Raw genomic sequence first — 27,003 nt, forward strand, 5'->3', positions numbered from 1 at the left:
TTCCAAGCAAACTGCTGGGCACATTGAAGTCATATTGCATATGCGGATGGCTCAAGGCATATATGTGTAGGTTAAAAATACAGGGGCACGGGCACCGAGACAGGAAGATAGACAGGCAGACAGACATACACACACACAGACACACACACACACTATCACGCACGCATGCGCGCACACGTCAGTGTGCGTACGTGCACACGTACGCACGTGCACACACATACACACACTGTGAGACACTGATACCCACTTTTAGAGCGCGGACAGTATGAACATACAGTTTCAAATCAATCAACAAATAAAAATTCATAAAGAAAAAATAAGAATAGCCCACCTGCATGACGTAAACCAGTCCAGCAACGCTTTGTCCACAGACGCCAGCTGAGAGCTCCGTGCCCGCTTGCTCGTCGTCACAATATCGCCGCTTCTTGCCTGAGCAAGATATTTGTTCTTGTCTTTCATGATATTTGACAGCGTTGGCAGGGGGACACCTAAATTAATGGCCATCTGTGTTCGGGATTTGAATGGACTGTCCTCTACTGCCTTTATGATTTTAAGGCGCTCAGACAATGTCAACACTCTGCGTTTGCCTGTACCTTTCGCTTTGCGGTGCGGGTCCGCCATTTTGCAAGATCGAGTCGCTATGGAAGGGGAAATAATTTTACGGGGAATTTACCACACTTTGGTGAATTTGGTCTACTTTCGGTTTCGTTTTCTTACAACCGGTCTTGCAACAGCGCATTTGTGCTGCTCGGGACCAGAGATTTGCTTTCATACAACCGGACTTTTATACATCCGATTTTCATACAACCGGAAAATGCTAAGTAATAACAAAGAGTAGCTTCTGCCGGGACCCTGCCTGCCTCTTTCATACATGAAGACTTTCATACATCCGGTGTTTTATACATCCGGTCTATACTGTAATATGATTTTTCTGTTTTTAGGTCAGGAATGACAAAAGCAGATCCTGCACTGCTGTCGTCCAGGACCGAGCCATCAGTGTAAACTTTTAAATGATAATAAAAATTTTCTTCTAATTCAGTTCTGACAGATGCTGCTGTTATATGTGGAGATTCTCCTTTTGCTGTGCCAGAAGCACATATGTTGACGTTTGCTTTTGTTAACTCCCAAGGAGAGACAGGTGGTACCAGAACACGAGGTGCCATATCATGTAAATCAATGTTTGAAGAATTTAAAATATCTGACACATATGTGCGAATGGTTTGTAGATTTGAATTATTTTGTGCATTTTTTTGAAAATCAATATCAGACCTAATATTTAATTCCTCAAAATCATCCACTGCTGTACATCTCACAATGTATTTAGCAGAACTTAATTTTCTGACTTCATCTAGTGGTAAAATACCCGCAAGAAGAGAGAGAAAGTGGAGGAGGAAGAGAGAAACGGGGAGGGGGGAGGGAGAGAAAGTGAGAGAGGAAGGGGTAGAAACATGGAGAGGAAGTAAGAGAAAGAGGGAGAAGAACATAGAGAAACAGGGATATGAAGCAAGAGAAACAGGGGTGGAAAGAAAGAGAAATGGGGAAATAAAGACAGAAATTGGAAGAGGAAGAGGGAGAATCAGGAAGAGGAAGAGAGAGAAACAGGTAGAGAAGGAAAAAAAAGAAACTGGGAGGGGAGGAAGAGAACTCAGAAATGTTTTGTTGTAAAAGGCCTTCTGACCCAATACAATGTTGAACACACACACACACACACACACACGCGCGCGCGCACACTCGATTTTGTAAAACCGGGCATGCTAACACATGAATCAAAAAATCGAAAAGGTAAATGCCTTCCATAGTGAGCAAATCTCGTCTTCAATACCAGTGTTATACAGTGGACAATTCAGGTCGTTTGGACTAACAAAAGCAAATCTCATCTTACTTGTACGTATATCAGAGGCTCCTATTCTAAACCTTACAAGCACATCTCTTATGTGTGTATTTTTAACTGCTGTAAAGTATGATTCCAGTGATATGGATGAATTGAAATTACGATAAACGCTAAACCTGCTGCTGGTGTGAAGATGTTCGTGCCAGTTTTGAATATGGCAAACGATCAGTCTGTTTCAAATCATCCAACAATTCTCTTGTATTATCTACACCTTGATTTTCCCAAACAAAACCGAATCCAAATTCATATAAAGTGTTTCGTACCTGAGTTGCCCAGCACTCTTTATCTTGATCACATAGTGATAGAAGCATTTTATATGATTTACGAGGAAGTCTATTTTCATCCATTCTTATAAGTCTGATCCAATACTTTATACACGACAAGAAGGAATATACATACAGAGGGTAGCGACCTGTCTCGTCATACACCATGTCATTTGGTGTTCTTGGACTCACATTAAGAAGCTTTTTTAAAGCAAACGTGCACTTTTTCTATTGGTGAAATTTGCATCAGTCCCCAGATTTCAGAGCCATATAACATAACTGGTTTTATTTGTGAATCAAATGATTTCAAGAAAATACCAACAGAGAAATCACCAAGTCTCCATAACATTTTAAATATTTCTATTACACCTTTCCGTACTTTCATTGCCACGTCATCCAGAGCCTTCGAAAACGACAATCTAGTGCTGAAAAACAAACCTAAGTACTTATAGGATTTGACGGTTTTGATGTCGTAACCTTCACATGTCCAGGTTTCCCTCCGAGCAATGTATCCACCACCATTTCTAAAAATAATTATTTTGGATTTATCAAGGTTAACGTGTACATCTAACTCGAACGTCTTCACTGCCAGCACATTCAATTGGTTCTGCAGACCAGTAACTGTATCAGATAAAAGCACTATATCGTCAGCAAAAAGTAAAATAAACAGTTCAATCATATCAGGATTCAGCTGTATACCATGGCGTCCTTTCCCGATTATGTCTGTGGCAAACAGAGAGAAAAGTAAAGCACTTGTAATCTGCCCTTGTAAATTTTAAACCTTTTTGACCAAGAAAAGCTTCGGTTACCCTACCCCCACAATGTACTCGCGCTCCTACGTTTTTGTACATACTTTGAATGGTTATTAATATTTTCCCTTTTAATCCAGACTTCCGCAGTATGGGCCACGGTTTACCATGTGAAATAAAATCGAAAGCCTTACGAAAGTCAATAAAAGCTACAAATAATTTTCTATTTCTAAGCAAATATTGCTGTTCCATTGATAACAGCGTAAAAATATGGTCAATTGTTGAATGATGCTACAAATAATTTTCTATTTCTAAGCAAATATTGCTGTTCCATTGATAACAGCGTAAAAATATGGTCAATTGTTGAATGATCTTTTCGAAATCCGTCTTGTATATCACCTAATATGTCTTTACTTTCAACCCATTTTGATAGTCTCTTATTGATAATATGGCGAAACAGCTTTCCACATATGTTCAAAAGTGAAATGCCCCTGTAACCGTCTGGCTTGTGTAAATCGCCTTTCTTGCGCAAGGGTTGAATAATAGATTCAGTCCAAGTTACTGGGTACTGACCCGATGAAAATATAATATTAAACAGTTTCAAAAGAAAAGGAACAATTAGCTCACTTGAGTGCTTAAAAAGTTCGGGTATACTGCCATCTGGGCCGGCTGTTTTGTTGCTTCTTGGATGTTGGAAGGAATCAAGTATTTCTTGTTCAGTTATATCACTGTTCAGCACGATATCATCCTGATTCTCACTTTCTTCAGTCCCATTCCCAGGTTCAAAGACAGTGAAATCGTCATTTATCGTATCACGATCATTCACACCAAAAACCTCTTTAAAGTGTTGTAACCATTCGTCATCTGAGATGTTTCCAGTCTGTTTACTTTTCTTAGAATTTTTTTGGATATTTTTTTCCAAAACTGCTTGGAATCATTAATACTCCCTTCAAGCTCTGCTCTACATTTTGCTTTGTACGCTCTTTCTTTGTTAGCCAATAGCTTTTTGTAAGACTTTCTGGACTTAAATTACACATGCCCATCTGCAGTCAGATCGACTCTCTGTTCACGTCTAAATTCACGGAGAACTTTCCTTGTGCCCTTCCGACATTCATGGCATTCAGAGTCGCACCAAATATTGCCTTTTATGGCACTAGTACATCCTCTTTTTACAATCATGCAAGAAGCGGCGGAGTTTAAAGTAGCTGAAAACATGTCGACTGCTTTATTGATGTCCTCATCTACCAGGTGTTTGGCTTGTTCAAGAGAAGCAATATTTCCCGGTAAAATTGATACGATTAACGAATTCATCACGCTTATGATCAGACCAAATGAGCCTAGAAATAAATGCATCTGTCCCCCCTTTATACGTTTGTTTATTGCACTTCATAAAACACGTTACATGCATATGATTAGAATCTATCTTTTCTTCTACAAGCATTCTGTGGGATAAATAGCTTGATGAAGTGGAGAAAATAAAATAATCAATGACACTAATACCAGAGGGAGACGTATAAGTGAAAACCCCATATGTGTCTCCGTCACAAACACCATTCAAAACATACAGATCAAAACTAGAGCACCAGCACAGTCAGTAACGTTTGGCCAAAGTCATTGATCACCATATCTTGTGAACAACGTTCAGGAATCGATTCGTGGCCATCGTCAAATTGAAAAACATCGTGTGTGTCGTCTGAGGAAAAGTCAGCACCAAACTGTACTGGGAATTTGTTACCAGTCCTGGAATTAGTCTCCACACAAAATAAAGGAAGCATACTCGTGGTTTTCAATAATGTCAAGTTGACATTGTTCTAGTATAGAAATCCCATTGTCTGCCTCACTTGTCTCGTAAAATGGACCGTTAATAGGATTTATGTAAATACTAACAATAAAAACACTAGACTCTGCTCCAAAAAGTTCTTTTTCTGCTTGAAGAACAAATACATTATCGTCTTTTATTGAACATTCTTCAAGGAAAGGTACACATACATTCTTTACTAGTACAATGACTCACCCACTCCTTCTCCCCTGATGTGAGAGCTTTATCGCTGGAGCAACGTAAACTTTTATGTGATGGGAATAAAGAACACGTGAAGGACTCTACGAATGTTTTGAAGAGACAAATGAAGTTAAACTTTGAAACAAAGGAGACGAAACTAGATATCTTTCAGTTTAGACAATATTCCTTCAACGTTATATGAAATCATTGAAAGCTGAGAGTCTTTTGAAATACTACTGTTAGGGCCATTCCATCTTTCTTTCTTTTTTTCTTTTTCTTTTTTTTTTTCTTTCGAGGTGGTAACTTTTCGGGGACAAGCACCCTTGTTCTGTTTGTTGTTCTATCCAGCTATTGGGAAGGGAAGACTGTCTTTCAAGTGACACAGATTGTGATCGTGTGTTCACCAGTCTTTTCTCGCCTGTCACGCTGCCACGGCGCCACTGCCGTTCGTTTTGCACGGGAGTCACACGGGGCGATTTCTCCGTGCAGCCAAGGGAAAGGGAATCCCCGACATAACGAAGCGGGTTGGCATTGGTGTCGGAGGTCACGCTGCTTTGCGTTGAGGGGCCGTGTCCATGGTCAGCACAGGTCGCGTCGTCCCGGTGAGAGAGAGGGAGGAAGAGAGACACAAGGAAAAGACCGAAAATGAAAGCAACTTGGAGATGAAGAGAGAGAGAGAAACTGGGAGCGGAAGAAAGAGAAAAGTAGAGAAAAAGACAGAAACTGAGACAGGAAGCGAGAGAAACAAGAGGGAGGAAGACAGAAAACCAGGGAGAGAAACATAGAAATTGGGAGAGGAAGAGACCGAATCAGGGAGAGGAAGAGAACGAACGAACGAACATTTTTATTCAATAAAGGCCGTGGCCCCTCATGAAGGGGATCAGTGAACACAAATTGTCACATTACAGAACAATGTGGAAAAACACCCATTTGACAACAAATCTAGCAATGCACATGCACACACAAAAATCACAGTTAATCACATATCAAACTGCAGATATATAGCGAACTGTTTTACAATGGTTTCATTTATTCATGATATTAGCAAGGAAAGTCGAAACATACATGGATGTCTATGATATTTTTTGTGGAATTAACTGTTGCCTAAGTCATTTAAGGCAGGGCAACGTAATACGAAACAAAGTTCATTTTCTTAAGCACATCTGCACAAGGGACAAATGATATCGTGATCATTCAATTTACTCTAGCGATAACGATGAAGAGAAAGATCGGAAATCCCAAATCTAAACATTGTCATAATATATTTCAAGTGCCTATCCATCTTCATTGACAGATAAATCGGAACTGAATGCACAGAAATAAACTGCTTATAAAACCCAAACCGATCGCTATCTTGAATGTGGTATGACCATAGTTGCCATCTGCAATCAATAAATCTAGTTCGAAATGTACGAATAAATCCATTTATATCCCCTACTCCCTGCTGTAACCACACATAACCAAATCCCATTTAATATAACTTAATTATCACCACTGACACCCAGTTTGTCTTACCCCTTACATCCTGATCATATAACATATATGCTTTTCTTGGCAACCTAAAATATTCCATTTGTGTTAGCTTTAACCAGTTAGAGATACATACTGTAATAGAATGAAGATATATCGGATATCCTTTTGTCTCACCATAGATCAAATCGTTGGGCGTTTTTATACTTACTCCTAGAAAATTTTTCAACGCAAATAAATGTATATTCTCACAAAATACTGCAGCATTTGACACACCCCAAATTTCAGCTCCGTACTGAACGGTTCTATCTAAGAATTAAATAGTTTCATAAACAACTCAAAAGATTAATTTTCCAAAGATATCAATTTTTCCATAATATAAAGTAATGCGTGTTTAGCTCTACTTGATAAATCCTTACATGCAGCTGTGAAACTTAAGAAGAAAGAAACAAGGAGGTAAAGAGAGAGAAACAGATAAAAACAAAGATAAAATTGCATTGGGAGGGGGGCAGAAACAGGAAGAGGAAGAGAAACAGCGAGATGAAGAGAGGAAAGCAGGAAGCGATAGGAAGAGAGAAAAACAAGTCGAGAGAAAGATTTAAAAACTAAGAGAAGGGGCAAAAACGGGGAGATGAAGAGAAAGAAACAGGGAAAGGAGGAGATAGAAACTGGGGGGAGAGGAATGGGCAGAAACCAGCAGAGAAAGAGAGAGAAACTAGGAGAGGAAGGGGCAGAAATGGGGCGAGAAAGACAGAAACTGGGAGACGAAGAGAACAGGGAGAGGAGAAAGAAAAGGGGAAAGGAAAAGATAGAAACTGGGAGAGGAAGAAAGAGAAAGTGGGAGAGGAATAGAGAGAAAATGGGATTAGAAAGGATAGAAACAGGGCGAGAAAGACAAGCTGGGAGAGTATAGGAGAGAAACGGGAGGGGGAAAAGGACATAAACGAGAAGAGAAATACAAAAGACGGGCGCAATAACCGAGTGGTTAAAGCGTTGGACTTTCAATCTGAATCTCGGTAACTCGCCTGGTGGGCGAAGTGTTGAGATTTTTTTCCGATCTCCAAGGTCAACATATGTGCAGACCTGCTCGTGCCTGAACCCCCTTCGTGTGTATACACACGCAGAAGATCCAATACGCACTTAACTCAGATCCTGTAATCCGTATCAGTGTTCGGTGGGTTATGGAGACACGAAAATTCCCAGCATGCATCAACTACAACAGTCATCGACAAGTCGGTGTTGGTCTTGTAATGGAAAGAAGAAGAGAGACAGACGCAGGACGAGTGGGAACCAAGGAGAGAAATACAGAAACAGGAGAGAGGAAGAGACAGAATCAAGGAGAGGAAGAGAGAGGAACCATGAGAGGAGAAGCTGGGAGAGGAAGGGACAGAAACAGAGATAGGAAATGAGAGGACAGGGAGAGGAAGAGAGGGAAACAGGGAGAGAATGTTAACCGCTGTAATGCAGCCTTAGCTAATTGTCGCCGGCTGATTTGACGATGGTTCCCTGATTTGTCGCCTCTGCTAAACTGTCGGTGATGCCAATTTGGTGGAGCTCTGTTAACTGCTATTTGTCGCTGGTCCTCTGATTTGTTGCCAGCGACAATTCAGCAGATGTGATAATTCAGGGACATTTCAGCGGATCGGCGACATTTCAGCCGTTACTTGGTAACCGCTATTTGTCGTTGCTTCCTTCATTGGCAGTTAATGACTAACAATTTGTTTTGCTTGGGGGTTGGGGAGAAGGGTACTCTGTGTATTTGCGTGCTGAGCTCGACAGCATGTCTATGTTCCCCCAGGTCTATATTTCCCAAGGTATATGTTCTCCAAGGTCTATATTCCCCCAGGTCTATGTTCAGCCATGGTCAGTGGTGGTCAGTAGTGATCAGTGTTTAGTGGTAGTTAGTGGCAGTCAGAAGTGGTATCAGTGATCAGTGGTGGTCATGTTCAGCAGTGACCAGTGGTCAGTAGTAGTTGATGGTCAGAACTGATCAGCGGTCAGTAGTGGACAGTAGTCAGTAGTGGACAATAGTGGTCAGCGGTCACTTGTGGTCAGTTGATAGTAGTGGTCGGCGGTGGTCAGTAGCGGTCAGCTGTGACCAGTGGTAAGTAGTTATCAGCAGTGGTCAATGGTCGGTAGTGGTCAGCAGTTACTGGTGGTCAGTGGTGGTTAGTTGTGATCATTGGTGGTCAGCACTGTCAGTGGTGGACAGTGGTCAGCGCAGGTCAGTGGCGGTCAGCAGTGGTCAGAAGTAGTAGTGATCAGTGGTCTGTAGTCAGCAGCGGTGGTCAGCGAACCAGTGGCCAGTAGTGGTCATTAGTGGTCAGTAGTGATTAGCAGTTGTCAGTAGTTCAGTGTCAGCGGTCAGTAGTGGTCAGTGGCCATAATGTTCAACGGTGACTAGTGGTCAGTAGTGGTCAGTGGTGGTCAATGGTCAGTAGTGATCAGCGGTGGTCAGTTGTCAGTAAAAGGTCCGTGGTCAGTAGCCAGAAGTGATCAGTTGTCAGCAAGGGTCAGCGGAGGCCAGTGGTCTGCAGTCAGAAGTGGCCAGAGGTGGCAAATGGTCAGTTGTGGTCAGTGATCATTGTTGGCCAGCAGTGGTCAATGGTGGTTAGTAGTGGCAGTGGTTAAACCGGTTTTTTTTTTTAAAGTACAAATATTGCGTAATATATAGTGGTCAGGAGTGGTTTCAGACCCGGAGTAACATACCTGGGGGGAACATATACCCAGGGGAATATAGATCTGGGAGAGCAAAGAGTCAGAAAACGAAAATTTGGAGTAACGTAAATTCGTATTTGTATTTGTATTTCTTTTTATCACAACAGATTTCTCTGAGTGAAATTCGGGCTGCTCTCCCCAGGGAGAGCGCATCGCTTTTCTACAGCGCCACCCTTTATTTTTCTTTTCTTTTCCTGCGTGCAGTTTTATTTGTTTTTCCTATAGAAGTGGATTTTTTGTTGTTGCCAGGAACAACCCTTTTATTGCCGTGGGTTCTGCTAAGTGCATGCTGCACACGGGACCTCGGTTTATCGTCTAATCCGAATGAGCGTCCAGACCACCGCTCAAGGTCCAGTGGAGAGGGAGAAAATATCAGCGGCTGAGCCGTGATTCGAACCAGCGCGCTCAGATTCTCTCGCTTCCTATGCGACGCGTTACCTCTAGGCCATCTCTCCACACAGGTGAACACATACCTGGCGGAATGCACACTACACCTGTGGGAAATAAGACCCGGCTGAAAGAAAATTTGATGGAACAGAGACTAAAAGGAACATAAGACTGAACCCACTAAGCTCTTGTACAGAAACACACAAACATACATCATCTTTATTTCTTTCATTTTTGACTCACTTGTGTAAACAATGTGAGTCTATGTAATAACCCGGTCTTCGGTTGTGTGTGTGTGTGTGTGTGCATGTGTGGTAAACTTTAACATTGTAATTTTCTCTGGAAATGTTTTGTCTGCCAATATCAAATTTGGACTGAAAATTGTAGGGGAAAATTCTTCACAGTCACACCAAAAATAGGTTGTAAGTCTTCCGGATTCAGCTGTATCTGCATATCATCAACGGTTTATTTCGTTGAGGATCCGTTTCCAAAAAATCACAAATTATGGTTTGGCTGCTTCCAATTCAGTAGTGGGGCAACCATCCCCAACCCAGCGAGTCCCCGGGTGGCGGATAGGGGAACGACCCTCAGATATGGGAGTTAGCTGCGATATAAGTCAGGCCTGGCCGAATAAGGAGCGCGGGACCAACTGGTGATGTTCCTACCAGGACGGGGAGGGTCAACAGGTGACACTGTTGTCCTCACTGAAATACCCCATGTGTCCTATGACAGATTCATCATGCGGTCAAGAGGCGCGTTATTACCTCTAGCCCCGGGGTGGGACCCTCGGAGAAACAATCCCCCCCCCTCCCCCTGTGCTCACAGGGCAGGACGTACGGGCCATGAGCTAAGGGTGAGGCATCCCGAAAGAAAACTCCAGCTGAAGACGGCGGTATCGGGCCACTGGCGCAATTCAAACCACGATACCACGCATCCACGCTTCCATGATGATACAGTCCACAGAATCTCGATGTGGCGCTCGACCTTCGGAGACCCGCCTCAAATGGGCCCACCCCAAGCAACCGGTGGTCGGACAAGGAAATTCCGCATGCCCATGCGACGAAGGAGACCTCATCCTGCTGCTGGGGCCAAGCAAACATTACCAACCAGAATACTCAACATTCTACAGTGGAATGCAGAAGGGGGGCATAAGAAGAAACTTGGCCTGGCAGAAAGGATGCACCAAGAAAATATTGACATTGCATGTGTCCAAGAGACACATTTGACTGTAAACCATCGCTTTCAAGTGAGGGGTTACGAGACCATCAGGTTGGACCGTGAGGAAAGAAACAAAGGAGGGGTGCTTGTCTTGGTGCGGAATTCCATCGCCGCAGAAGAACTCAAGATCGACACCAATCAACAGGCAGAGAACCAAGCGGTTGTTATAGTCTTTAAAGATTACAACATCAGGATCTACAATGTCTATTGCCCTCAAGATCGTGATCTTTCCCTCACATACATGAACATCCCAGACAACAACTGCGTGGTGGTGGGAGATTTCAACAGTCACTCAGAGAGATGGGGCTATGAGGAGACGGACAGGAGAGGCGAAGAAGTTGAGGGGGTAGACACACATCTTCATCTCATCAACCAAGAAGATGATGAACCCTTCTACTCTAGACGCTGGATGACCACATCAACACCAGATCTAGCGTTCGTCACCAATGACCTGTTCGTCAGGACCACAAGAACAGTCAACCAGCTTGGAGGAAGTGACTACACGCCCGTAAAACTCTCTATCAACCTCAACGTGCAGGCTCATCAAGCAAAGTGTTTTCCCCTCTGGAATTACAGAAAGGCGGACTGGACTCTCTTTGAGACCCTCACAGATACATACACAAAGCCAATCAACATCAGGCAGAAGGACTTAAACAAGATGGTTCAAGACTTCACAAAGGCCGTCTTGAAAGCTGCTATAGAAACCATCCAAAGAGGTGCACGCAAAGACTACAAGCCCTACTGGACGGAGGAACTCCAGAATCTGGAAGATGCTGTTACGGAAGCCAGGGACCGAGCAGAAAAGCAGCCATCACTGGAGAACAACATAGCGCTGAAGGAAGTAACTGCCAGATACAAGCTGTCCTGTGCACAAGCTGCAAGAAAAAGCTGGCAAGAGAAAACTGAAAGCCTAAATCTCGACGAGGATGGCAGCAAGCTGTGGAAACTGGCTAGAACCCTCAGCAACGAAACAACAAGTCACACCACAATAACAATACAAGAGAATGGAAATTACCTCTCTGGGAAGAAAGCAGCAGACCACTTCATAGATGTCTATGAGAACATCAGCAATCTGGAAGTCCCTCCTGAACACAGAGCTGCAGTGCACAGGGCCCAAGGTGAACTTCATGAGAAAGAGCCCCAAGAGGAAGTCATGACCTCAGCTTTCACAGAGAAAGAGCTGGAGGAAGCGTTGCAGAGCCTCAACCTGAAGAAGTCACCTGGACCAGACGGAATCACAAATGAAATGATTCTGCATCTTGGGGTGAAGAGCAAGGCAGTCCTTTTAACAATCTCCAACTCCAGCTGGAATATAGGATTAGTCCCACAGTGTTGGAGGGAAGCAGACATGATCCCCATTCACAAAAGGGAAAGGACAAGTCGAAGGCTGACAGCTACAGACCCATCAGCCTTACAAGCTGCTTAGGAAAGCTGATGGAGAGACTTGTCAACACTAGGCTTGTCTGGCACCTTGGGGAGTATCAGCTACTGAGCCCTGAACAGGCAGGCTTCTGCCAACACAGATAAACAGAAGACCAGATCACATTCATCACTCAAAGCATTGAGGACGCATTCCAAGAAAAGAAGAACACGTTTGCTGTCTGGATTGACATGGAGAAGGCGTTCGACAAAGTCTGGAAGGATGGACTCGGGCTCAAACTATGGCGATGTGGTGTGTCTTGGAGGATGTACACCTGGAACCTGGATCAGCCAGTACCTACACAACCGCCAAGCCAGAGTCAAGATTCTGGGCCAGAAGAGCAAGAAGAAGGTGCTGAGACAGGGAGTACAAGGAGGAGTCCTTTCGCCAACGCTGTTCCTCATCTTCACAGATGACATCGTCAGAGAACTGCCAAGAGGGGTCAGAGGAGCAATCTACGCAGATGACCTGGTGCTCTAGTGCTCTGAAGAGTACACCACTACAGCACAGGTACACCTCCAAACTGCGCTCAACAAGATCAGCAGCTGGACCAAGGAATGACTTGTCTCTGTCAACTCAAGCAAAACAACCTACACAGTCTTCAGCCTATCCAGCAAAAAACAAGACGCGAAACTGACAAAAACAACCAAAGGCTTGCAGAGGAACCCAAACCTACCTACCTGGGAGTGACCTTTGACCGCAGGCTCACTTGAAAACAGCAGATCACCAGATGCTGTGGCAGGGCCAAGCTGAGACTGGCGATCATGAAGAAACTTGCAGGGACGGACTGGGGGTCTGATGAACGTATCCTAAAGAGACTCTATACGGGGAGAGTCCGACCTGTAGTTGAGTACGGGACATCAGCATGGGCATCAGCTGCAAAGTGTAACCTCGACCATCTCAAGAAGATACAGAACCAAGCTCAGCGTGTCATAACTGGCGCCATGAGATCCACCCCAATCCTGAAGATGGAGGAGACCACTGCCCCACAGTCATTGGAGGACAGAAGGGACACGAATATCCTCATCCAGGCAGCAAAATTCAAACGCCCTGAAAACCATCCAATGAACAATAGAATGAGCAGACCCACCAAGAGCCGGCTGAAAAGAGGCAGCTTCATCCACCAGTCAAGACGCCTTGAAAGACAAACCCCAGTCTTGATGGAACACGAAGCAAAGCCTATTCCGGCAAATGTCACCTACCCATCTTGGAAGAGGCAGGTGTTCTCAACAGTTGTCACCAGCATTCCCGGAGTGGAGAAGAGAGGAACAGTCAGACACCCAAAGAAGGCCCTGGCCATGGAGTACATCTGCAACCAGTACCCCCAGGAAGACTGACCCATGTCTTTACAGATGGCTCCGCCACAGAAGCAACGAGGGATGGTGAAAACTGGATGGAAGAAACAAAGTTCCATTATCCTTTTTCCCAACAGGCTATGTTGTGACCTTGATCTTTGACTTTGCTTCTTTTCTTTACCATGACCAATCATTGTACCAAGTTTGCTGAAGAATATCTATAAAAGACCTTCTCTCTCTTGCATGCAGAAATGTTTCCTATCAACATCTTGTTTTATTTGTTGTTGTGTTTGACATAAATTTGCCAGAGGACAACACTCACTTGTGTGACAGGAGAGAGAGAGGGAAAGAGAGGGAGGGGGTTAGAGAGAAGAGAGAGGAAGACAGAAAGAGAGAGACAGAGAAAGAGAGAGACAGAGAGAGAACACTGAACACTGAATTGTTAATTGTACATCGGCCATAGGCCCTTATACAAACACGGGGAGGTGGGGGGTAGGAGGGTGATGGGAGAGGGGGCATAGGGAGCGGGGGGTGGGGGGATTACGGGGGGGGGGGGGGGGGGGGCGAGGGGACAGGAGGTAGGGAAATGGGATGGACGTGGCAGCAATATTGAATCATAAACATATCAAATCCCATCAGTAAGACGTCTCCTTTTGTTCATTGCATGAAAAATAATTTTCGACAAATTCTGGTAATATTTCTAGTTTTTTGACCTGAGTAGTGTTCCAAAATCAATCAGAAATGTTTCTCTAATGTCCCTATACAATGTACACTCAAACAGTACATGTTTTTCAGTTTCAATAGAAGATTTACAGCATATACACATCTTTTTATCTGTTGAATCACTGTATCGGTGTAAGTTATTATTAACTGGTAATACATTCAGTCTCAGTTGTGTGATAGCTACTCTGTCACAGTACACGTCAATACTTGAGATGTATGTTTTTTTTCAAAAAATAGTTTTAAATGATGTGTAGCTCATATATCTGTCACTGTCTCTCAAGGATCCAGTCCATTCTTGTATGTACATATCAATAAGCCTTTGCTTCAAAGCACTAAGAAATATGAAAATCTGTTTCACAGAGAATCTTCCTAACATGTGTTACCCAGCAGTTTCCCTGACATGTCTAAATTCATTAACATATGATAAGCTTGATATGGTAATCGATGAGGCTCCATGGAAATCAATTTTAACCAGTATCTTATGCAGCTTATGTAAGAATTTATAAAAAGTGGATATCGACCTAATTCACCATACACCATTTTGTTAGGCGTTTTAACGGGTACTCCTAAAAGTCGTTTACAGGCCATCAGGTTACTTTCTCAATATGATCTAATCTATGTAATCCCCAGATTTCTGACGAATATAATGGGCAATATTTTTGTATCAAAAATTTTAAAGAACACGTCATATGTCATTTCTTTGTATTTCTGAAACACATTACACAAGAGAATTACAGCTTTTTTTACCTTTATTTACAAAACGTTGAGTACCTAGTTTTGGGCTAATTTTTGTTGTGAATGTATAACCAAGGTAGCAATAACTTAACAACTTCTAAAGCAACTCCATCAAAATACCATTGTTCATTTCGAGCCAATGGTCCCCCTTTTCGAAAAACCATAATCTATGTTTTCTCTATATTTACATTTAATTTCATCTTATCACAGCACATCTTTAGAATATTTAACTGATTTTGTAACCCAGTGGGTGTTGTTGACAGCGAAGCAACATCGTCTGCAAAGAGCAAAATAAATAATTCTATGAGACCTGGAAGTAACTGGACTCCGTGTCTTCCTTTTTCTGAAACATGATCAGCAAACTGATTTATAAGTAACGAGAACAGAGCAGGACTTAGAACACATCCCTGGCGGACGCCTACCGGACAGTCAAAAAAGTTCGACTGTTGACAATTAGTTCTAATACAGGAGATAAGTGAATTATACATTGCTTTTAAAGATCTAAAAAAAAAAAAAAGGTTTCCTGTAATACCATCATTTTGTAAACATTCAAGTAATTTGTCATGCTTCACAGTGTCAAAGGCTTTCTTGAAGTCAACGAAAGCCACGTACATTTTCCGACCGTTTTTTGCCATACATTTTTGTATAACAGCATGTATGGTAAATATGTGGTCAATAGTGGAATGATTACGACGGATACCAGCCTGACTTTCTGATATCATGTTATTGTCATCAAGCCACTTATATAATCTTGTGTTTAGCATGGTGGTGTAACATTTAGAAACTATACTTAACAATGAAATTCCTCTGTAATTGTGTGGATCATTGACGTCACCTTTTTTATGTATAGGTACGATAATTGCTTTGGCCCAATCTGACGGATACAAACCCTTGTTAAAAATTACATTAAACAATTTGGTGAGAAACGGTATGACATAAAATTATCCAGCTTTTAGCATTTCTGCTAAGATTTCATTAATTCCGCTTGCTTTCCCTTTACGTAAGGCTCTAATGGCGCTTGTGATTTCTTCCTCACTAATCCGTTTGTTCATATCAATATTTTCTCCCCCTTGAGTTTCTTCATCATTAATAATGTCTTCTTTTTCTTCTCCATTTTCTACATTTCCAAATACTCGTTTAAAATGTTCAAACTACTCATCCATGCTTATATCATTATCGTTGATCCCACTGTGTTTGCTATATCCCAAGTTCCGCATTTCATTCCAGAATATTGAAGGCTCCAATAAACATGAGGCAAGTGATATTACTTTATTTCGCTTAAAAGTCTGCTTTTTTGTTCTCAACATTTTTTTGTAAGTCTTCCTTGCCTGTACATAATCTTTTCTATCGTCATCTTCTCTTGTTGCTCTAAGTTTATTGAGTTTTCCCCTTGTCTCTTTTTTCATTTGAGGGCATTCATTATCAAACCATTCTGAACGTTTCTTACCCTTTGTCCCAGAGTTTCTTTTCATCATGCAAATGCTAGCAGACTTTAAACAGTCAACAAACAAGGATAATGCATAGTCAATATCTTCGTCTGCATAAATCATTGAGGAATTCAGTTTGTCTTGTAAAATGGGACTCTTAAGCTGGTACACGAATTCACATTCTTTATCTGAATTCCACACGATTTTGGAGGGAATTTCTTTACTTTTTCTAGTATTCTCAGCACAGGCTGAAAGTTTAGCCTGAGTTCTACATTTCAATATGACTGGCAGATGATCTGACTCGACATAACTCTCTACGACAAGAGACAAAATCTATGGAGGTAAATAATTCTAGTGACGACAAAAAGTAATCTACTGAAACACCTAAGTATGTACACCTGTCATCAAAATGATTGTCACACAGACCATTCAGGATCAGGCGGTCAAACATACTACAAAATTCAAGGAGTTGGTCACCAAAATAATTCGTGTGTTCATCCATACTATCAAAATCACCAACATCGAAATTCTCAATACACTGGATATTTCTCGTCGCGGTTCTTGCGTTTAGGTCCCCAGAAATGAGCAAATGGAATTTGTGCTGATTACTTAAGAATACATTGCTCTAGTCGTTCAATGCCATATCCGTCCTGGTCATTTCTCCAGAAGTGTCAATCATACGGAGGTATATAAGCACATAGCCATATTATATCTTCGGAAGTCCCAAACAGGCGCTTGTCTATCTTTATCAAAACCAGGTTGTCAATATCTGTTTTAATATTTTCAATATAAGAGCTATATATTTTTTTCACCATGACAACTACTCCACCTGAATACGTTCCTTGGTGAGAAAGTTTTTTTTGCTTTTGATGTGAATACTTCATATTCACTAAACAAAGCTGAATCAAAGTCACTTGCAACAAAAGTCTCTGTGAGACACACAAAATCATTTTTAAGGTGACCAGTGTCTCTGTGAGACACACAAAATCATTTTTAAGGTGACCAGTTTTTAAAAATCATCATGCTCTAATTTTGGAAATAGTCCATTCACGTTATAGTTAAGAAAACAACACAAGATTCGTCACATGCATTCTGATTAAATTTGCTGTTATTGATTTTACTGGTTCCCATATTTTTGCCGCGATCGTTAGTTTTAATAGGGGCATGCGTTATTGTTCCAGTATTGTTCACTGTATCATTCAGTATGTCCACAACAACATCAAGGGCCTGGCCGATGACCTAGTGATTGCAGGGTTTTGTCTTTGCGTTCTGTTTTAATGCCCCTTCCTTGTTTGTGTTTTTGTTTGGCTGCACTTTTTTTTTGAAAGTGTAATGTTTGCCTGGCTCCTGGTTCTAGCCCTCTGAGTATTACGCTTGTCTTTGGCGTCTGACTCACGAGGGCTGTCAACAGTTGCCGCCTTTGTTGTGAACGTTTTTTGTGTTGTTTGTGAAGCTAAACTCGCGTTTTGTAATAGGACAGACTCTTCATGTTCATCGATTTGTGTGTTTCTGTTTGAAATTGTACTGTCTGTAGTCGTTTCTCTGTGTGTCTGGCTGTCACTGCAATCATTTGTGTTCCTGTCATGTGACAAAATCTGCGGTAAGGAACTATCCTCCTCAGTCCTGTGTGTGTCAGAACAGAACTGTCTTCGTCGTTTTTGTCACACATCACTGACTCACTCGTGTCACCGCAGACTGTTTGTTCAGCAGACTCTTTCCAAAGCAGTCATCTGTTCATATTCTTCTTCCCCAGTGTCATTGTCAGAATCATCAAGGTGTACAGGCCTGTCACTTTCTCCAGAATCGTCAAGTCCTTGTTCACGTCCTCCATTGTTGTCTGTACATTTAGTGTCTGATTTTCTGTGAGGAACCTTATCTGGGACTGTCATTTCTTCGCCATGTGTACAGTCACTGTCTGTAGAGACGGTGTGTTCCCCATTATGATGGAGGGTTGGTTTCCTGTCGTTTTCTGCTTTGATCTTTCATTCTGACCAGTCTTGTGTGTCCTTATCTGGATCCACTTTGAGGCAAACTGTTGAACTGGGTCACCTGGCTGTAACTGTAGATCCCTGGTGCTATGGGCCTGTCTGCTGTACGGCATGGAGAGTCCATGGCGGGATGTCTCTTGGTGTCGTCTTTGGACCTGTTTTCCAGGTCCCTTCCACTGGATCTACGTTCTACATCACTGTTTTCAGTTGGCCACTCCTTTCCTGGGAACTGCCCCCTTTCATATTGGGAACTGTCTTGCTGCTGTCTGTGATGGCGCGCCTGGTAAACCTTGCCCGGAACATTGTGCATGGAACGTGTGCCGTGCTTTTTACTGTGATTCTGGTCCTCACGGTAATCTTTGTTTTGTCTTTTGAACATGTTTTGTTCTGTACAGGGATGATGATACTGGTCGCCTTGGTAGTCTGCACCTCCTCTTCTGTGTGTGCTAGGCTTTCTGTGGTATGTATACTGATACTGGTCTTCTTGATAGTCTTTGTGTTGATTCCCGTTCAGACCATTTCCTTTGTGCACTGTTTTATCGGAAGACACGGATTTCCATCCTTTCCAGTACCTGTCTTGGTCTTGTTTGTCACGATCAGTGTGTGGCCAGTCTTCCGAATAATGTGGGTCGTTTTGGTCACAAAATGCATCACTTTGGTGATTGTGCCATCGCGGGCGCAGTCTTTCAGGTTGTTTGTCGTGGACGAACAGTCTGCCACTGTGGTAGTACGCCACCTGCCCCTGCCTTCTGTGAAAGGACACCACTTCTGTCTGTCTGGAGGTCAGATCAGAAGTCACTCTTATGCCGTTTTCACGAAGGTCATTTCTAAGAGTCTTGTCGGTCAGAATAAGCATTTTGTCAGACCACCAACAAAACTTAACAAGAGGTCTTGGTTCTCTGTTCTGCCCACGATTTCCAAGTCGCACAGCGCGGCTGATGTCTGTGTCACTCCATGTTATGTGGTGTGAAAAATAAATTCAAGATGTCAACAATCTGTTGTGTGTTAACTTGTGGGTCATCCTGTCTGAGTTCCTCAACACCGAAAAACTTCACGCTGCATCTTTTCATTTCTTGTTCCGTTTCATCTACCTTGTCTTCTAGTTTCTGCAGTCTATCTAAAATAACGTCCTTGTCTTCGAGCACGTCAGCAAAGTCTTCTTCGCATCTCTGTAACCCGGTTTTCAGTTGACTCACCTCTACAGAAAAGTACTGAATGTTTGTCTCCAGTGTTTTGAATCGACTGTCCATGTTCGCTGAAAGATTGCTGTACAGCATTTGTAATCCGTGCATGACTTGATTAAAACGCCAGTCAACAAACTGAAGTACGCTATTTTCATCAGGCCCTGGGTTGGATTCCACGTCCATGCAGGTAAGTAGCAGTATAGCGCAGAGGTAGTGGGCCAGATACAGCTGCATGCGATGCACTTCAGGTGGTGACATTTCGCTCACTCGCATTTTCAACACTGCGCGCAGGCAACGGCGATACTGTTTGCAGTTTGAAAAAATGAAATAAAATTGTAAAGTTGGTAATATCTCCTTGATTTTCTGTCCAACAGGCTGAATACTTCACAGAAAGCTTGTCGGTATAATTAATCAGTCCACTGATACTTCAGATTATAAATTCACACTGTCCATCCACCAGAAAACCGCATAAAGTTAACAGCTCATTTCGTGTCCAACCTTCCGTCCGCCATCTTGAGACACCGACCGAGAGAGAGAGAGAGAGAGAGAGAGAAAGTTAAATAATTTTTTTATATTTTTATTAAAAACATGTTTTTATATAGTAGCATAAAAACTAATGCATGTTGAAATGACACCCATTCACAACACAAACATATACACAAGCACATTCACACATTTTGGGGAGTGCTTATCTGCGTGGGGAGGGAGTGGGAGGGGTGACAGGCAGAGTGTGTTCTGTCAGTGTGGTTGTGTGTGTGTATGTTACGTGTCATCTAAACACACACAGAGAGAAATTATGTACGAATGTATATATATATATATATATATATACATATATATATATATATATATATATATATATATACACATACATACATACATATGCAGATAGTTAGCTAGCTAGATAGATAGATGCGTATATATGTATGTATGTATGTATATATACAGAGACAGACAGACAGAGATATCTTGTAACGCATTTCATAGAATGGGAATGTGTGTGTGTGTGTGTGTGTGTGTGTGTGTGTAAAGCTGGAAGGTGAAAACTATGTCAGCTGTGTATTTCTCACATACATGTGGTATGTAAAATTTTGCTGTCATGCTTGTGGTCTGTGAATGTCAAAGATTTCATTACTTTTTGTTTCCTTTGCTGAGGTGTGTGTGTGTATGTGTGTGTGTGTGTCTGTGCGCGTGTGTGCATGTGTGTTGTTTTCTTCAGTTTAACGTCTTCCACTTTAAGTGATATTAGTGTGTTGTTTTCGTGTGTGTATGTGTGTGTGCATGTCTGATTATATCTTAATGTACATACTTTCTTAACTTGCCCATGACTTACTCAGTTTTAGTTTATTTACAATCTATTTTAATGTTTACAATGTCAAACAATGAATTTACATACCTAGGTATAGGGAATAAACCATGCAGTCCTGATTCCTTAGTCCGAGTCTGATATATATATATATATATATATATATAGAGAGAGAGAGAGAGAGAGAGAGAGAGAGAGGTGTTTGTGTGCACGCACATGTTGGTTCGGATGCACACATATGCAGATCTGCATTGATCTGATATCTCTCTTTCTCTCTCTCTCTCTAGGGGGATGTATTCAACGATTTTGACAACGAGTCGCACTGTGTTGTGCTCTGTCAAACTTACACACGCTCCGTGGATACAAAGTTTTGTACGACACGAAAATTGTACACATACTTTGTGACGTATCATGCCATCTGCTGCTGTAGATTTCAGGGCAGTATGTGGCTGTTTTCTATCAGTATTTCTGGCGTTCATGTACAAAAGGGCCAGGCAGAAAATAGCCATGCGAGTCGTCATACTCAAGTTAAAGCGTAGAGTGGACGGTGCTGTGGCAGGTTTGCTCCTGTCGTACTTGTTATGGGGGAGTCTTCTCCTCCGGTGCGGCGATGTGGAGAGTAACCCTGGACCCAACCCTCGTGACAGCATGAGACAGACTCGTCTGGCCAGTGGGACCAGTAGTAGCAGAGCCAGCCTGGAGAGACCAGCCGACCCTCAAGGAGCCGCCGCCAACCAGCATGCAAAGGAGCCCACCATGTCTGACCTCATGACCATGATGCAGTCCATGACAACATCGATGGCCTCCATGAGAACTTCGGTGGACACCAAGCTGGAGGAGGTCAAGCAGGAGATACACGTCCTTCGTGAGGAATACGTCGCCATGCAGGATGACCTGAGAGGGCTGAGAGAGGAGGTGGGTGGACTTCGACAGCAGAACGAGACTCTACAGAAGAACAACGACGCACTTGCAGCGAAGGTGGACACCCTTGAGAAGTAGACCGACGACTTGGAAGGAAGATCCAAGCGAAATAACCTGATCTTCTATGGACTAGACAGAAAGCAGAACGGAACGAATGCTGACTGTGAAGGCAGGATCCAGGATCTTCTCACTGCCACTCTGGAACTTTCTGGTGACACAGAGTTTGATAGGGCTCACCGTCTGAACTCTAAACCGGACTCACCGATAATCGTGCGATGTGCCTTCTATAAACAGAAAATGGACATTTTGAAAGCGAAACGTAAACTGAAGGGCACAAACATTTTCATAGGTGAGGACTTCTCCACCAGAGTAAGGGACCTGAGGAGGAAGTTGACACCCCACCTGAAGAAGGCGAGGAGTGACGGTAAGAGGGCATCTATGGTCTACGACCATCTCCTAATTGACGGTAAGCGTTTTACTGTTGGCGATGGTGACACTCTTGTTGAGTCAAAATAGGAGGTCGGTCGGCCCGTATATTTACATGAAATTGTACCTGTGCTCGTGGTAGGAACCATTGAAGAGGCGACACCGGCGGAGCTGACACAGGGCCGTAATGGCAGAGTAAGAGAAACAGCACGTGCAACATGTGAATCTGTGTGCTATGACGATAGCTCGGCGATTTCTGTGTCATGTGAGGATGGGAATACTACGTGTAATGTGTCATTTGAAAATGTGTGCAGCTCGGCTTTGGCTGTTGTAAATGATGCGTCGACTGATGTTGGTTTTTATAATAAATTGAATTATTTTTCCTTTGTGCATTGGAATGTAAATGGATTATTTACAAAGCTATCCAATAGAGATTTTGTCTCCTTTGTTCGTTCTTTTGATTTTGTATGTTTAGTTGAAACATTTATGGAAGATTTTCAGTCCACTATATTTGATGGCTATACAGCATTGTGTAAACCTGCTTTGAAACTGTCGGCACATGGAAGACGTTCCGGCGGAGTTGTGTGCCTTGTGAAAAACGAGTTGTATTCGTTTGTTAAATTAATAAATGTCGAGTCTCATCATTTTTGTGCAGTTTTGCTTGATAAATCCTTGTTTGGTACAACAAAGCATATTGTGTATGTATGTGCATATGTGCCGCCTGAAGGTTCACCTTATTATGTGCATTTTGATACTGAAAATGGGATTGGGTTATTGGAAGATTATCTGTGTGATTGTTTACTAGCTATTGATGACGATGATGTGTACGTTTTGCTGTGTGGCGATTTAAACAGCAGAATTTCAAATATGTCTCCTGACTTTAGGGAAAATATGTCTAATATTGATGGTGAACATTTGAGCGGACCATTAAGTGCTAACAGAAATTCTGAAGATCATGAACTCAACAATTATGGCAAAATGTTACTAAATGTGTGCACTGTTTTAGATTTGTGTATTTTGAATGGTATGTGTAAGGGCGACCATCAAGGTCGCTACACGTACATTTCAGATAGTGGTAACAGTGTTAATGATTATTTTTTAATGTCACGTGATTTATTTCTTGAAATATGTGGTGATTGTGAATTATGTGTGTCAGATAGAATTGAGTCTGACCATATGCCATTGAAATTATGTATTCAATTTAGTAATGATAATCAGAACTGTACACATGAAGACAATCACATTTATATGATAGAGAAGTTTGTATGGCGGGAAGAATCTGCAGATATTTTTGACAGCACGATTTGTTCGGAGGAAATACAAACACAAATGAAAATGGCTTTGAATTTGATTGATATTAGTATTAATGAGGCTTTAAGTGTTTTCAATGACTGTATTAAGAGTGCAGCAAAATGTATGAAAAAGCAGATACGTGTAAGTAATAATGTGAAAAATGATGACTGGTATGATAAGGAATGTCGAGATTGTAAAAGAAATGTTCGTAACTTGTTAAAAAAGTTTCGTCGTACCTTGTTTCCACCCGACCGAGATTCTTTTTGTAGAGCTAGACGTGAATACAAACATATGTTGAAAAGAAAAGAGAAACAGTTTAATGATGCTTTATTAATGGAATTACAACGTTCAATAGATAATCAAAAAGAATTCTGGAACTCAATGCACAAAATAACAAGGAGGAGAAAACAACCTACGAATAATATTAGTTTACATAAATGGTTTCAACATTTTAAAGAATTGTTAGAAAAAAGTGAAGATCATATTAGTAATCTATCACAGGGGTTTGATGAAAATAATGAGAGCAACATTGATGAAGAGCATTTCATAGATAATGATGACAACGATAGTTTGAATCGTTGTATTTCAGTAGAGGAAATTTTGTTTGCTTTGAGAAAATTGAAGAAGCGGAAAGCTGCAGGACCAGATGGAATTATATGTGAATTGTTAAAGAATGCATGCAAATCTAATTTAGTTATAGACTTTCTGGTTAAGTTTTTCAATTATTTATTTGATAGAGGTATCTATCCTGAAAGTTGGACTGAGTCAATTGTTCTTCCATTGTACAAAAAAGGTGATACTAAGAATACCAATAATTATAGAGGAATTTCCCTGTGTAACGTATGTAGCAAATTATATAGTGCTGTAATAAATAGGAGACTCCAGGAATGGGTGGAGGAACACAATATTACAGGAGAATTTCAAGCCGGATTTAAGCGGAATTACACTACTGTGGACCATATGTTTACATTAATGGCTTTCATACAGAAACAATTTTGTTTGAATCGCAAATTATACGTTGCTTTCATTGATTTTGAGAAAGCCTTTGATTCTGTCAATAGAAGTATACTTTGGCCTATTTTATTGAAAAATGGAATCCGTGGAAAAATTTATAAATGTATTATGAGTATGTATGATTCTGTAAAGGCAAGGGTGCGATGTGGTGCTGCTTTATCAGACTACATCAATTGTACATCTGGGGTTAAACAGGGTGATATTTGTAGTCCAGTTTTGTTTTCTTTATTTGTTAATGAATTGACAGAGGAAGTAATTAAAAATGGAAGACACGGTGCAACATTCATAGGCGATGTTTTGGAAATTTTCATTCTTCTTTTAGCTGATGATGTAGTATTAATATCAGAAACAGTAATAGGGTTACAAAGTCAGTTGAATAGTCTACAACGAGCCGCTGCTTCTTTGCAACTAAAAGTGAATATGGGTAAAAGTAATATAATTGTATTTAGAAAGGGAGGTTATTTGTCTGTAAGAGAAAGATGGACCTATAACGGAACTATAATGCCCATTGTGAATGTATACAAATATTTAGGTATTTATTTTTCTACACGTTTGAGTTTTACATTTGCATGTAAAAACCTTGCAAGTAGAGCAAAAAATGCATTGTTATATGTCATGAAGAAATTGTCATTAGTACAAAATGAATCTCTGAAATTATTCCTAAAAATATTTGATTCTCAGATCCAGCCTATGATACAGTACGGGGCAGAATTATGGGGTCTTGACTCTGCTGCTATACACTGTGAAAAAATTCATCTATATGCTTTGAAAAAAAATTTAGGGGTCTCCCTTCAGACACCAAATGATCTCGTCTATGGTGAGACTGACAGATACCCAATATCGTTGCTCTCTACCGTTAAATGTATTAAGTACTGGCTTAAGTTAACACAAATGGATGAACACAGATTGCCATATAAAGCATACAAAATGTTGTTAGACTTAGATAATAAGGGTAGAAGAAATTGGGTTTCAAATGTTAGAAAGAAATTATATGAGTACGGTTTTGGTTTTGTATGGCTAAATCAAGGTGTTGAAGATATAAATGTTTTTATTCGTGTGTTCCGCGAAAGATTGGTTGATTGTAGATGGCAAAGTTGGAATTCTCATATCCAGGACAGTGACAGATTTAAGCTATACAGAATGATCAGTAATTTGCATAATGTTCCAATTTATATGCGTATGCATATTGCTAGAGGTTTGAAGTATTTAATAACGAAATTTAGGTTCGGTGTCTCTGATATTTTTACTCATCAGTATCGTTATAGGCAGTCAAACATTTGTAATTTGTTATGCCCATTATGCAAAGAATCAACTGAAGATGAGGTCCATTTTGTGCTTAGTTGTCCAGCATTGAGAAATATTAGAGAACGATTAATTCCACTCAAATTTTATAGACAGCCTTGTTTATTTAAACTCATTTTGTTATTGTCGTCTACGAACGAAACTATTGTACAACATTTTGCTTTATATTTGCATAGAGCTTTTAAACAACGCAATGCTTATGTAACGTAATTTTTCTTTGTAGTAATGTGACTTAACTCACTCAGTACGGCCAATCCTCTCTTCTCCTCTACACAGACCCTTCAGATGTCCAGTGGGTGTCTGAATGACCCAACCTTTAGCTTCCGTCGTCAGAATTGTGGTATTCTTTGTCAACATTCACCTCTTCTGTATAAGAGCCTTCCGCTTGCAATATTTTGATGATGGTAATTGATGTGAAACGCTGTTAACGTCGTCTCTTTCGCCGTTCGTATGGAGAGAGTTAATGTCAATTCCATGTGTACCCCCTTCTAAGGGGCTATGGCCTATATGAATAAAACATCTACATCTACATCTCTCTCTCTCTCTATATATATATATATATATACATTATGATGTAATGCAGTTCACAGAATGAGAATGTGTGTGTGTGTGTGTGTGTGTGTGTGTGAGAATTATTGTAGTATTTTGAACTTGCCGAACACAGTGTGTGTAACTCCATGACCGACTTCACTGATCTAAACACAGAAGTGGACCGACTTACGTGGCATCAGTCTAGGGGTAAATGACACCCCATTTTACCATCTAGTTTTACAGTTTTAAAGTTGATACGAAAATCGTGTATTTTGTTAAACTAATAACATGTAGAGCCAAGTACAAGTACTTCTAAGCGTTATGAAGTGAAAAGGACTTAATTTAGAGAAAAGTCAAGGCTGGAATTTTTAAAGTTTCATCAAGGGTATTAACTCTCATGGTTTATTGTTTTTAACTGTGAAAGCGACTGATTTTGTTGATATGTTATGGCAGTTTGGGGCATAATCCAGTAAGTGATGAGGTATTCACAAATCTTTCTCAGAATAAATATTCAACTGTCTCCTTCTCCAACTTTCCATCAGATGTTATGGTGTATTGTCAATTGAATATTGGATTGAACGGGCAGGTCAACTACTTGAAACATAATGGCGTCCTTCGCGTTCGCGAGGAATATGAGCACGTGCTTTGAATATGTATATAAATATGTGTGCGCAACTGATTTTTCCCATGACCTTCGGGGCTCAGCCAATAGATCTATAAACTCGACTTGTAGTATTGATTTT

At 41.3% G+C, this 27,003-nt stretch overlaps 2 protein-coding genes across 3 annotated transcripts in view; both read right to left on the reverse strand.

The window, feature by feature from the left end:
- The window catches only part of LOC143296332 (uncharacterized), a 486,076-nt gene extending 484,977 nt beyond the window's left edge, over positions 1-1,099 (reverse strand). Inside the window, exon 1 of the mRNA XM_076608201.1 lies at positions 332-1,099. The gene's annotated coding sequence lies outside the window, so the exon portion shown is untranslated. The remainder of the gene's footprint in view (positions 1-331) is intronic.
- LOC143296333 (uncharacterized) overlaps positions 1-27,003 on the reverse strand; it is a 108,972-nt gene that overhangs the window by 70,467 nt on the left and 11,502 nt on the right. The window lies entirely within an intron of this gene.

This window comes from Babylonia areolata, chromosome 21 (assembly GCF_041734735.1).
Source record: "Babylonia areolata isolate BAREFJ2019XMU chromosome 21, ASM4173473v1, whole genome shotgun sequence".
NCBI classification, from domain to species: domain Eukaryota; kingdom Metazoa; phylum Mollusca; class Gastropoda; order Neogastropoda; family Buccinidae; genus Babylonia; species Babylonia areolata.